The sequence below is a fragment of the Phoca vitulina genome, unplaced genomic scaffold (assembly GCF_004348235.1).
Source record: "Phoca vitulina isolate PV1807 unplaced genomic scaffold, GSC_HSeal_1.0 scaffold8, whole genome shotgun sequence".
In the NCBI taxonomy this organism is placed as follows: Eukaryota; Metazoa; Chordata; class Mammalia; order Carnivora; family Phocidae; genus Phoca; species Phoca vitulina.
The window spans coordinates 3,690,596-3,702,647 of NW_022589711.1; positions in this window are offsets into that span (position 1 = coordinate 3,690,596).

Below are 12,052 nucleotides of genomic sequence, written 5' to 3' on the forward strand. Positions count from 1 at the left end.
GCCATATCTCCCCCCAACTCCAAGTATATAATCAGTTGCTCCTCACAACCCCAGTGAGGCTCTTTCTGCCCACAGGTCCTGTCCCTGTGCTTTAATAAAATCACCTTTTTGCACCAAAGACATCTCAAGAATTCTTTCTTGGCCATCGGCTCTGGACCTCACCTACATTCAAAACTACATCAATTTCAGGAATACCAGCACGGTAATAATTGAAAATCTATTAATACAATTTAGCCACCATTCAAGTGAAATGTCTATTATTCAATAGAAATAGATCTAGGGTGCCTGGGTGGCTCAGTTGGTTAAGCGACTGCCTTCGGCTCAGGTCATGATCCTGGAGTCCCTGGATCGAGTCCCGCATCGGGCTCCCTGCTCGGCAGGGAGTCTGCTTCTCCCTCTGACCCTCCCCCCCTCTCATGTGCTCTCTCTCATTCTCTCTCTCTCAAATAAATAAATAAAATCTTTAAAAAAAAATAGAAATAGATCTAGATTTCCCTTATATTATGCAGACATACACACATCTCAAAACCAGAATCATTATGTTTCATGGAGAAATATTATAAACATTCTGTGGTGGGTAGAATTCTATGACAGACCTTAAGATTTCTGTTCCCACCAAGAACTGATTTCTACCAACAATCATGTGAGCTTAAAAGAGCAATTCAGGTTCTAGAAAAGATGCAGCCTGGCTAATAATTTCAGCCTTGTGAAACTGAGCAAAGAATCCAGCTAAACTGAGCCAAGGTTTCTCATCTACAGAAACATAAAATGAGTTTTTGTTGTTTTTAAGCCCTAAATCTGTGATAACGTGTAATACAGAATAGAAAACCAACACACATTCTCATTAAATAACAAAAACATTCAACTTAGCTCCCAACTTAATATTCATCTTGAAATAGTGTGGCAGGTAGTAATCTCCCTCCACACAGACCAAAAAACAACAAAAAAAAGCGCCACAGTAGTAACTTTAATCCCCACACACTCTACTAGGACTTTGTCATTCTTCCTTTATCAAGAGGTAGAGATTATTTTTTCTGTCCTTGAAACTTGGTAGATTTCTGTGACTCTCTTGAATAAAATACTACAGAAGTGACAGTATAAGAATTCTAAGGTTAGGTCTTAAGAGGCAATTTGGCTTTCACCTAGTTTTCTCCTCTTGCAACATTCATTCTTGGAAGCCAGCCACCATGTTGCAAAAAAAGCTCATTGTCTGAACTTCTAGCCACTTCTGTTGCCATGAGTAGAGCAGAGATGAGCTATCTTTGCCAACTACTGCCCAATTGCAGATTTGTAAGCAAAATAAATGTTATTGCTCTTTTAAGTCATTAAGTTTTGAGGTTTGTTTTTTTTTTTAAACGCAGTAACTACCAGGATAAAATGAAGATAAAGATTGAAAGGTGGCAAAATTATCTTTATTTGAAATGATGAATTACAATATTAAATAAAAAACTAAATAGATGAAAAAAATCAAACACAGACTACTTCAAGTGGTGGTTGTGATAGTTAATTTTATGTGTCAAGAGGTAATACCAACTTGTACAAGTGCCGCCGTTCTCAACAGAGATTGACTTTCTCACTCCAGAGGACATTTGTCAATGTCTAGAGACATTTTGGGTTCACAACTGGGGGAGCACTACTGGCATCTAGTGGGTAAAAGCCAGGGATATGGCTAAACATCTTACAATGCACAGGACAACATACTACAGTAAGGAACTACCCGGCCCAAAATGTTGTCAGCAGCAAGCCTGAGAAACACCAGACTAGTCATGGCAATGGAAAGAAGTGGGCATATTCAAGATACAGATCAGAGGCAGAGTTAACAGAATTGCCTGTGGGAGGTGATGGGACAAGAGGAACAATGATTCACTCCTGGTTCTTTGGCTTGAGCAGCTAGACGGATGGTAGAACCACAGCTGGGAAGGGGGAGAACTGGGAGACAGATTTCTGTGCTTGCGGTAACCAACTGTTTTGCTTTAGCCAATGTAAGCTCAAAATGCCTATTCTGAATGTGAGTAGAGGTGGCAATTAAGCAGTTGGAGGGACACGTTTGGAGCTGTAGAAAGACCAGGACTAATGACAGACACTTAGAATCATTAGAATGTTTTTTATTCAATCCCCATGATCTTACAATGCAGATGTTACTCTCCTCCAACAGTTGAGGAAACGGAGGCCTGGGGAGAAGTTAAATCATAAAGTTAATATTGCCAAGTCTAGCATTTGCAACCAGATGTCTAATACCAAAGCCTTTCCTTTTAACTATCCAGAACAAAATAACTGAAATTTTGTTCACTACATTGGCCACAAGAAAAGAGGCTTCTAAGTTGTCTAAATAGCAAAAGATACAGAATGAGAAGTGTTACTGGGTATCAGATCCCGGGCTTTTGACGACTGTGGTCTAGATCCTACTTATATGGTAGCGATTTTTAAGCCCCACTGCATTTTGTGTGTGTGTGTGTGCTTGAGATTGCATTCCTGGCTTCACGCTTGCAATCAAAGTATCTTAATTAAATCCCTCCGTAAATCCGAATTTACTTGCCATCTGGAATGCAAGAGCAGCTCGGAGACTTTTAACTTAATTGGGGTGCAAGCCCTTTTGTTTGGACATAGTGCTGTTTGGCAGAGCTGGTCCTGTTGTCTCTGTCTGGGACAAGCTTCCCTTCAGACTGCAGTCAGCAAAATGAGCCATCAGGAAAAGTGCTGACGCCCAAGGCGCACTGCAACCCCAAACCACTTAATTAATATACAGGTTTAATGCACTTGGTAATTAAAATTTAATTCTTTTAAGATGTACAATAGAAACAACTCCTTTTGCAAGCATTTAATCCACTGTGCTGCTAAGAATAAAGTTGTAAAGGGAATTGAAATGGGGTTGTTCCTCCTTCTTAAGCATTAATCACACCCAGATCAGTAAAACGATAGCATGAACTTAGCCCTGGCTGATTGATCACTATTCATGCTGAATTTTGAGGGTTCTGTTTTAAGAGACAGCTCTTTTATCACAGAAACGCTGTGCATGCAGAGAACCCCTTACAGAAACAGAAAATATGGCTTATCATCGTAATACAAATGATACTTCAAAAAATTTGCTAGCCTTCAAACAAGAAAACAAAAACAAAAACAAAAACCTCAGTGTCACGATTTAAGTTAGTTGACAGACTATGGTCCAAACCATATATCCATCCTCCAGAGTTCGTTAGGTTTAAGTAATTTACCAAATGAGCTCATATCACATTTGAAAAAAAAAATAAAATCCAGTACCTGTTCAGTAAGTAGAGAGCCTAACAGAATTTTGGTTCCTAGCTATAACTGCCCAAAACACATTAAAAAAAAAAAAAATGTCCCTGTCAAACAAATTTGAGAAACACTGGCTTTCACATTCACTCTCTAGGAGAAACACAATTCACATTAGCATTTTAAAGCTCTGGGGAAAAAAAAAAGTCTTGTAGTAAAACTAAAAAGAACAAAAAATCTTACTTTGTTAAATCTAATATTTTCAAACCTTTTTTGAATGGCTTAAACAAACACAGATTTTTTATCTTGCAGTTCTCTCGATAAAAAGGTCTGAAAGCAGGGTATTATCAGGGCTGTGTACCTATCTGGAGACTCTAGAGAAGAATTCACTTTCTTACCTTTTCCAGCTTCTAGAAGCTGTGTGTATTCCTTGGCTCATGGCCTCCTTCCTCCATCTTCAAAACCAGCCTCAACAAATTGAATTCCTCTCACATCACCCTCCATCTGACCCTCTGACTACAACTGGGAAAACATGCTCCACTTTTAAGAACTCACGTGATTAGAGTGGGCCCACCTGAATAACCCCCATCTCAAGGTCCTTAATTTCAATCACATGTGCAAAACCCCTTTTACCATTTAAAGCAACAGATTCACAGGTTCTGAGAATTAGGACGCGGAGTTCGGGGAGTGGGGGCGGGGGGGAGTGGTGGTCATATTATTCTGCCTACCACAATACTAAAAACAATGCCCATATATAGGAAACTCCAAAGAATTGTCGTTTTATTTTTAAAACATTTTCTAAATTTTTTTCCTGCTTTATTGAGCTGTAGCTGACATAAAACAATGTATATATTTTTTCTTTTTTTTTTAAACAATCAAGACGGGGTTAAGAAACAAGTCATTGGCATGGAAAATTCACTCCAATAATATTTGAAGTTACCCTAAAAATCTAAGGTTTTTGATATCTGATGAGGCCTTTTTTTGAAGAAAAAAAAAAAATCTCCAAACAGCAGACAACTTTAAATGCTGGTGGGGGGGAAACATATTAAATCACCACAATTGCCAACCTTACATGCTAATCCTACAAAAGACAGGAAAGCTGTCCCCCACCCCCAACAAAAAATGATCCTGCACAAAATGTCAATATTGCCATGGTTGAGAAACCCTGCTACAGGGGAGGAATACTCATAGAGCATGTTCAAAAATAAATGTTTGGCCAAGAAATTAACTGGCATATATGAGAGTAGAATAGAAGCCTTCATAACTCCTCCACAGTGGAGGCCCATCCCCCAGCTGAGACAACAAAAATATCTCCAGATATTGCCAAATGTCCACTGAGGGCTCCAAATTGCCTGCCATCGAGAACCAGCGCTCTGAGCTAAAATATATAAACTCTCTGGTTAATGGAGTCACATTTAAGAAACAGCACAGAAAACAAAAGCCAGAGCACACTGTCAAAAGGTTTGCAAAAAAATGAACCTACTTGTGATATATGCTATATTCCGTGTGTCTAGAGGCAGAACACACTAATAAAATTCAAGAGTAAATACATATTCTGATGCTTGCTTTTCTGTAAATGTCATTTTTCTCAGCAATATTGCCTGAGCATGTAGGTGAAGTGAATAGAAGATGCAAATGGAGACGCAGGTGCAATGTAACATTAGTGTGTCTTCTAATTCAGTCTTTTGAAGAAGCTGTACTTCTGTCTTCTATCTAGCAAAGCAAAACCAGTAAGAACTTTTTATGTGCAGCACCTTCTGTTGCCCCTTTTAAAGTTTCAGACAGATGCTGATGTTGGATAAAGAAAGTACAAGTGATTGTATAGTATTCAAGACTGAAAGAAAGAAAATGATCTACACAAAACCTATTGTACATCAGTCTCTACATATTTTCCTCTTTCAGGAAATGGAGTAATTGTCTTCCATTTTCATTCCCACCACTCAAAACGGCTTACTTCTTTCTAGTATCTCCAGAAGTTCCCCTAATGACAAACACCTGAGTTTTCAAAAAAAAAAACTCCAAATACCAAAACAAAATGAAAAAAACTCTTGGAGTCTGATGTGATTGAAGTGAATCCTCAAATAAAACACATGGTAAAACCGTCTTAATGTTTCTCCTGATTGCTCAATTGATCATTGGCTTTTTCTTTTTCCACTTCTTTTCTGGAATAGACTTATTTTCAGTTCTCTAATCTATCACCATGATTCAAGAATTATATGCCTTTATTTTGGCAATATAAGTTTTTAAAATGGTAAAACCAGAATGTCGGAATTAATGAAATAATGTTATTAAACTGATGCCTAAATTCTATAAACAGAAAAGTACATAGATTTATGACGATATGGTAAATATTAAATTGAATAGTGCAAAATAATCCATTCTGAAACTTAGCAAAATAGAGTTACTATACACCAAGCTTCCAGTACTACCCCTAGCCAATACAGCACACAGTTAGAAAAGAACCTGTATAAACACTGGACTTTATCCAGTAATTACTGCAGATGATGAGATAGCTTGCAATATGACATTTTTTATTCACATATTATGGCCCAAATGAGAACATCTGCCCAAAGGCATTATGGGCAGGCCATCTGCTGTTTGGATGACACAACCTGCCTGAATAAAGAGAAATAAAGTTTTCATGGCAATATGTACAAATAGAATTTTTAATGAAATATATCTATAATGTTACTAGTAAACTGAATAATAAAAATATCATTGCACTTCCAATTTAACATTTGTTCTTCTCATCACAACTATTAGAATATGTAATTTCATTTATTTTATGACCACAAATAAAGATTTTTCTGAATAGTTCCCAAATGCATAATGGCAGGTAAGCAAGACAGATTGTGGCTACAAAGATACTCTCGATTGAATAATAAATATGCATACCGTAAACATCGTGACAGACTGCACTTTCAAAAATAGCAACAACAGATCTTCCAGCCCACATACCCTTGCTTCTACAATATGACCTTGGTACTCCTCCAACTGAGCGATGGTGCCTATCCCCACTCCCCTTGAAGGTGAGCAGGTGTGTGACTCTCTTGTAACCAATAGCAGTGGTGGTGGTAAAGGGACTGCCACCACGTGGTTTCTAAGGCAGCTTCTGCCTTGTTCGCTGGAATAATTACACTTGGAACCTTGAACTTACATGTAAGCTACCATGACTGGAGGAATTCAAGCCACTCGGAGAGGCCAAGGATAGGCACACCTAGACTTTGGGTCCTGCCTGCCCAAGAGCAACAGGTGACTGAACAAGCCATCTGATGAGCAGTCCTCACCATCAACTTACACCCTCCCTCCCAGCTGTTGAGTCTTCCAGCTGAGGCCCCAACCTTGTGGATTAAGACAGATCCTCTCCACTATGCCCTTTAGAGATTCCTGACCCACAGAAGCCATGATCACAATAAAAGCTTGTTTTATACCAAGTTACCAAGTTTGGGCTGGTTTGTTTCATAGCAATAGTGACTAGAACAAATGGGTCAACCATAAGCCAACATTTTAATATGATGTTCACATTAAATTTAACAAGAACAACAACAAATCCACAGGTGATATTAAACTTCACTGATTCTACATTGACCCAGAAAGTAAACTTTAAAATCAAGCCTCTACAAATTTTGATCAGTTATGTGTGGGTGGTGATTTTTATTTTTATCGAAATTATTTTTAATAGGTGATAAACATTTTAAAGCCTGAATTTGGAAGTCAATGCTTATTTTTAATTACAGCTATTTTTTTCTCTCAAAGATAAATTGAGAGTAAGTTGCCTTTCAGATTGTCTTTTTACCCCCACAAAGGTTTCATCAGATCTCTAGGTAAAGTGAGTCACTCTGGTTTCCCTCCCAGAGTCCAAAGTCAAAAGAAATACGTTAGGCTATATTTCAGCAGAGAATCTTCCAGTCACTCTCTGAGTATCTAACACTACAGACAGTTCATCAATAGTAGCACTTGGCCTCTGTAAAAATACTCCATGTTCATAATGCCTTTAAATTACTTAGTTCCAGGATTTCCTTTTAGTGGCCTGATGACCCTGAGACTCTAAAGCTCTTTAGTATGTGTCCTGAGTCTGACATTATTTAGCAATTTGAGCTAAGCTCAGAAGGCCTAGAATTGAATCTGTAGCCTCCTCCCAAGACTGAAATACTGAAGCCTAAAGGTTCAGTTTGAAAGAACAATTCTAGTCCGGATCACTGTTTCCATGGCTGCCTTCCTACTGCCAATAACCTGAGGAGATCCGACTCCAGAAGACTGCTTAATAACTAACTTCCTGACTCTAGTGTTCCATGAGGAACACGGTTTAGCTACACTCAGTGGCCTTATATTTAAACGACCAGGTTTCTCGGGGTGCCTGGGTGGCTCAGTTGGCTGGAACTGAGGGGATACTTAACAAAATAAATACAGAAATCACCAATGATGTCAAGACCATGCATATCGCCCCAAATCAGGGCTTATCATCCTTGCTGAGGGTGGTGGCCATTCTCCCCTCTTAACTTTCTGTCAGAAGACTTATTAGGAGTCTCATGATTATTGTAGCAACTTGAATATGAGTCTGTTCATGTGTGAGGCTGAATTCTAAGATGGTCCCGAAGATCCCCACCCCCTGGTGTACACACCCTCCTCTGGAATGTTGGTGAAACCTATGAATATGATGGGATAGATGCTCTCGATTATGTTACATCATGGAAGAGCAATCAGAGCAGGCTGGAGTGGGGTTTTCCTGCTGGCCTTGAAGAAATAAGCTGGCATGTTTTGAGAAGGCAGCGTGGCTAGCATCTGAAGGAGACCTCTAGGAACTGACAGCAACCCTTCCCTGTCCTGTAGCCAGCAATTAAATAGGGACTTCTGTTCTACAACTGCAAGGAACAGAATTCTGCCAACCATCTTGATGAGCTTGGAAAAGGACCCTGACCTCCAAATGAGAACCTCGCCCTGGCCTACACATTGATTTCAGTCTAGTGAGACCGTGAGGAGAGGATTCAGTTGAGCAGGGCTCACACTCTAGAACTCAGTCCTGTGTGATAATAGATAGGCGTGTTTTAAGCCATGAAGTTTATGGTGGTGATCTGTTATGCAACAGCGTAAAACTAATATGGATTTGCTCATATAGTCCAAGGCTATCTTATTATAGATGATGATATGGAGAGTAAACACTCTTCAGAGGCAAAACCACTTAAGTTCTAGCATTGTGACTAAAAGCCAGGTTGGGTTCCACGCTTCCATGTTTTACACAGCTGCTACCTGTTGAATGGATTATTCATATATTCCAAACCATCTTACAATCTATTTTATCAAACTCCATAAAAAATATTTACTACACTATGATACCAATAAGTTATACATACACACTTATACACACACAGAGAGACACACACAATTACATACATATTGTCTCATCCCAGTTAGCCGGTCATCCCAGCTCACTATCACAGGACAGCCTAACTTTTGGAGAGTCACTTAGGACCCTTGGTGGTATTAAGTTTTACAAAATGGTGCAGTTCTACTCAAGGAACCTTGAATTTTTTGAATTTGTGTAACTGAGTTGATGTTCTCATGGAGATGTAAATCGCCACATAGAAGTTTAGAGTCCCCTTGCCTATTTAGACTTTGTAGCATTAAAACGGCTCCGAATAGTTGAAAGACTGGACCTTATGTGTTGTTCATAAGCAAAAGGAGAATCTTTGTATAGACAGGCCCATGAGATTCCTTCTCTTAAAAAAACAAACAAACAAAAAAACTTTAAATTTCCTGTAAATGTTTAATAGATACAGTGCCACAAGAGCAACTGTGCATACATCCCAAGCCCAGTCTTCTTCCTTCAGCACTTAGGTATCAGGAGTATATGTATGAAGACGGTCCATTCAGCGTGAGACCCTTTTTCCTGAGACTGACCATGACCGCCAATTACATTGTCAGATGGAATAACAATAAAAGAAGGCAAGAGAACAACTCATCTGAAAAGAAGCTTTCCTTTTCTTGTTTTTCTTTTCAAATGTCATTAAAGCCGAATCCAAAATCTGACTCTCATGGTTATGTTTTACTTTTACAAATCAGTAAGAAATGAAACAGGACAGGGAAACAAATTCAAACAGAATGTTCAGCAAGGAACAAATAAATCCTGTAATTAGAAAGCAGGAAAGCCAGTTATTTAAGAGCAAAACTACTCACTCCAAGCAAAAGAGCCTGCTTTTAAAATTAATTGGTGACTTTATCCAATGGTTAACAAGTGGGTAAGGGGGCTCCATCTGACCTTTTTCCCTTTGACAGCCAAGATTTTGAAGTAAGATTTAAACCTGGGGTCCATGTGAATAAATTTCCATTTCAACATTGATAATAAGTATAAAAACAAAGATACTTTGGGGTTTGTAGAAAGTTTTCTTCTGTCAGCAACTAAACTGCTCAACCCATATGGAGTTTCAAGATAAAATGACATGTGTACATTGTAAATGTAAGTAATACTTCTTGGACAAAGAAGGAATCATCAGAGAAGGAAATTTACATAAATATGAATATCTGGAAGCTGGTTTATATGGCCTCACACCTCATAAATTACTCAATATGAGATGTACTGTATCCATTTCCCAATTAAAGAACATCGTATGCATGTGCATAAGTCCAAGAAACCTCTGTAAAACCTATAAATTCTCTGCAAAAATCCCCAACTTTTAAATTAAATTTTATTCTATCATTTCTCTTAAATATTACAAAATATTCTTCTACATATATAAAAATTACATTAAGTGGCACTGCTACATTCCCTAAGGGATCTCGAAAGAAGTATTTAGCTATTTTGCAATGACATTTTTTAAAAAGATAGCTTTTTAAGGTACTTATGCTTTTCATGCAATTTTTAATTAGGTTTCTGGAGACATAAAGTTTATCTTTGCTGTGAGTTTGGTTGCTTATGAAGCAAATTAACAGTATTCATTCTTAAATATTGAAAAAATCTATCAAAAAAGGTGGTACCGATGTGTGTCACAGATTTGGGGACAAAATGATGAGTTACTTGAAGTTAGCACAAATCATCACTATCCTCATCATTGATAATAAATGTGATATAATCACATCTTCATAATGTAGCTAAGGAACCTGCTTTTCTTTTATTTTTTTTAAATTTAAATTCAATTAATTAACATATAATATATTATTTGTTTCAGGGGTAGAGGTCTGTGATTCATCAGTCTTACCTAATACCCAGTGCTCATCACAACACATACCCTACCCGATGTCCATCACCCAGCCACCCCATCCCTCCCACCCCCCTCCCCTCCAGCAACCCTCAGTTTGTTTCCTGAGATTAAGAGTCTCTTATGTTTTATCACCCTCTCTGGTTTCGTCTCGTTTCATTTTTTCCTCTCTTCCCCTATGCTCCTCTGCTTTGTTTCTCAAATTCCACATATCAGTGAGATCATATGATACATGTCTTTCTCTGATTGACTTATTTCGCTTAGCATAATACCCTCTAGTCCCATCCACGTTGTTGCAAATGGCAAGATTTCAATTTTTGATGGCTGCATAATATTCCATTATATATATATATACCACATCTTCTTTATCCATTCATCTGTCGATGGACATCTGGGCTCTTTCCATAGTTTGGCTATTTTGGACATTGCTGCTATAAACATTGGGGTGCATGTGCCCCTTTGGATCACTACAGAACCTGCTTTTCTTATGTGGCCTTCTCCTACAAAATGATTAGCAGAAGTCCCCCAACAGATTTCCCTTTTGGTGGGATATACACCTACCCCTAGACCAATCTCTGGCCAAAGGGTATTCCTACTGTTTTAAATCAATCATGATACATTATTTGAAGCTGAGAGAGGAGCCTACTTTCCTGAGCATGTGCTCACCAACTTCATACTGAAGAAAAAGAAAAAAAAACCTGCATTTCGGAAAGAAAGAATGAAGAGAGGAGCCATCAGATAGGACAGGCATTAGCCACACTCAGTTATTTACACATCATCTAAGGCTCCTTCATGCTACAACAGCAGGGTTGAGTAGATGTGACAGAGACTGTATGTTCTACAAAACTATAGTATCTACTCCCTGGCCTTTTGCAGAAAAAGGCTGCCACCCCCTGAGATAAAACAATCAGTAGTGTCTTCCATAATTTACACGGCAAAGACCAAAAGTTCTAGAACTCCTTACTATAATTATGAGAAGAAAATAACTGAGATTATGTCTACAAGCCACCCATAGGAAGATTTACTACTTTAGAATCTTCTTTTTATTTAACAGATTTAGCCAGTTGTTAATTATTTAACAGAGAATTAGAATGAATTTGGAATAAGGAAGAGCAAGAACAGGCATGAGGACAGACAACTAATATTTGGAAAGGAGAAAGGTGTGGAAGATTCTAGTTACTTCCAAAATGACCACGAGCCTTCCCAAGAATAGCTTATTGACTCTGCCGAGTAGATCATGCCTGTTCTCTGTGCCCCTGCAACCAAACCAAAATGTTACTCTAATAAAGTTACTCTTCCAAGTGATTTGTAAGCTCAAATACAGGAGTAAGAACTCAAACAAACATTAAAACCTGTCTAGCAAGATAGCCCCAGAGGATAGTCCATATTTAAAACATATTACAACTCTTTTCCAATGGTCAGAACATGAAGCCCCTTTCTCTTTACCAAGGAGAGTACATAAGGCCAAGAAGGTGAAGCCAAAAGGATCAGAAAAGGATTGGAAAAAATGATGAGTCATTTTTCTCCCTCTTCCAAGATCCCCAAACACTAGCAATCTGAGAAGAAGAAGGTAGACATTTCAGGTCTGATCAAAATAATATATTAGTCAGGATGCTAGAAAAGCCAAC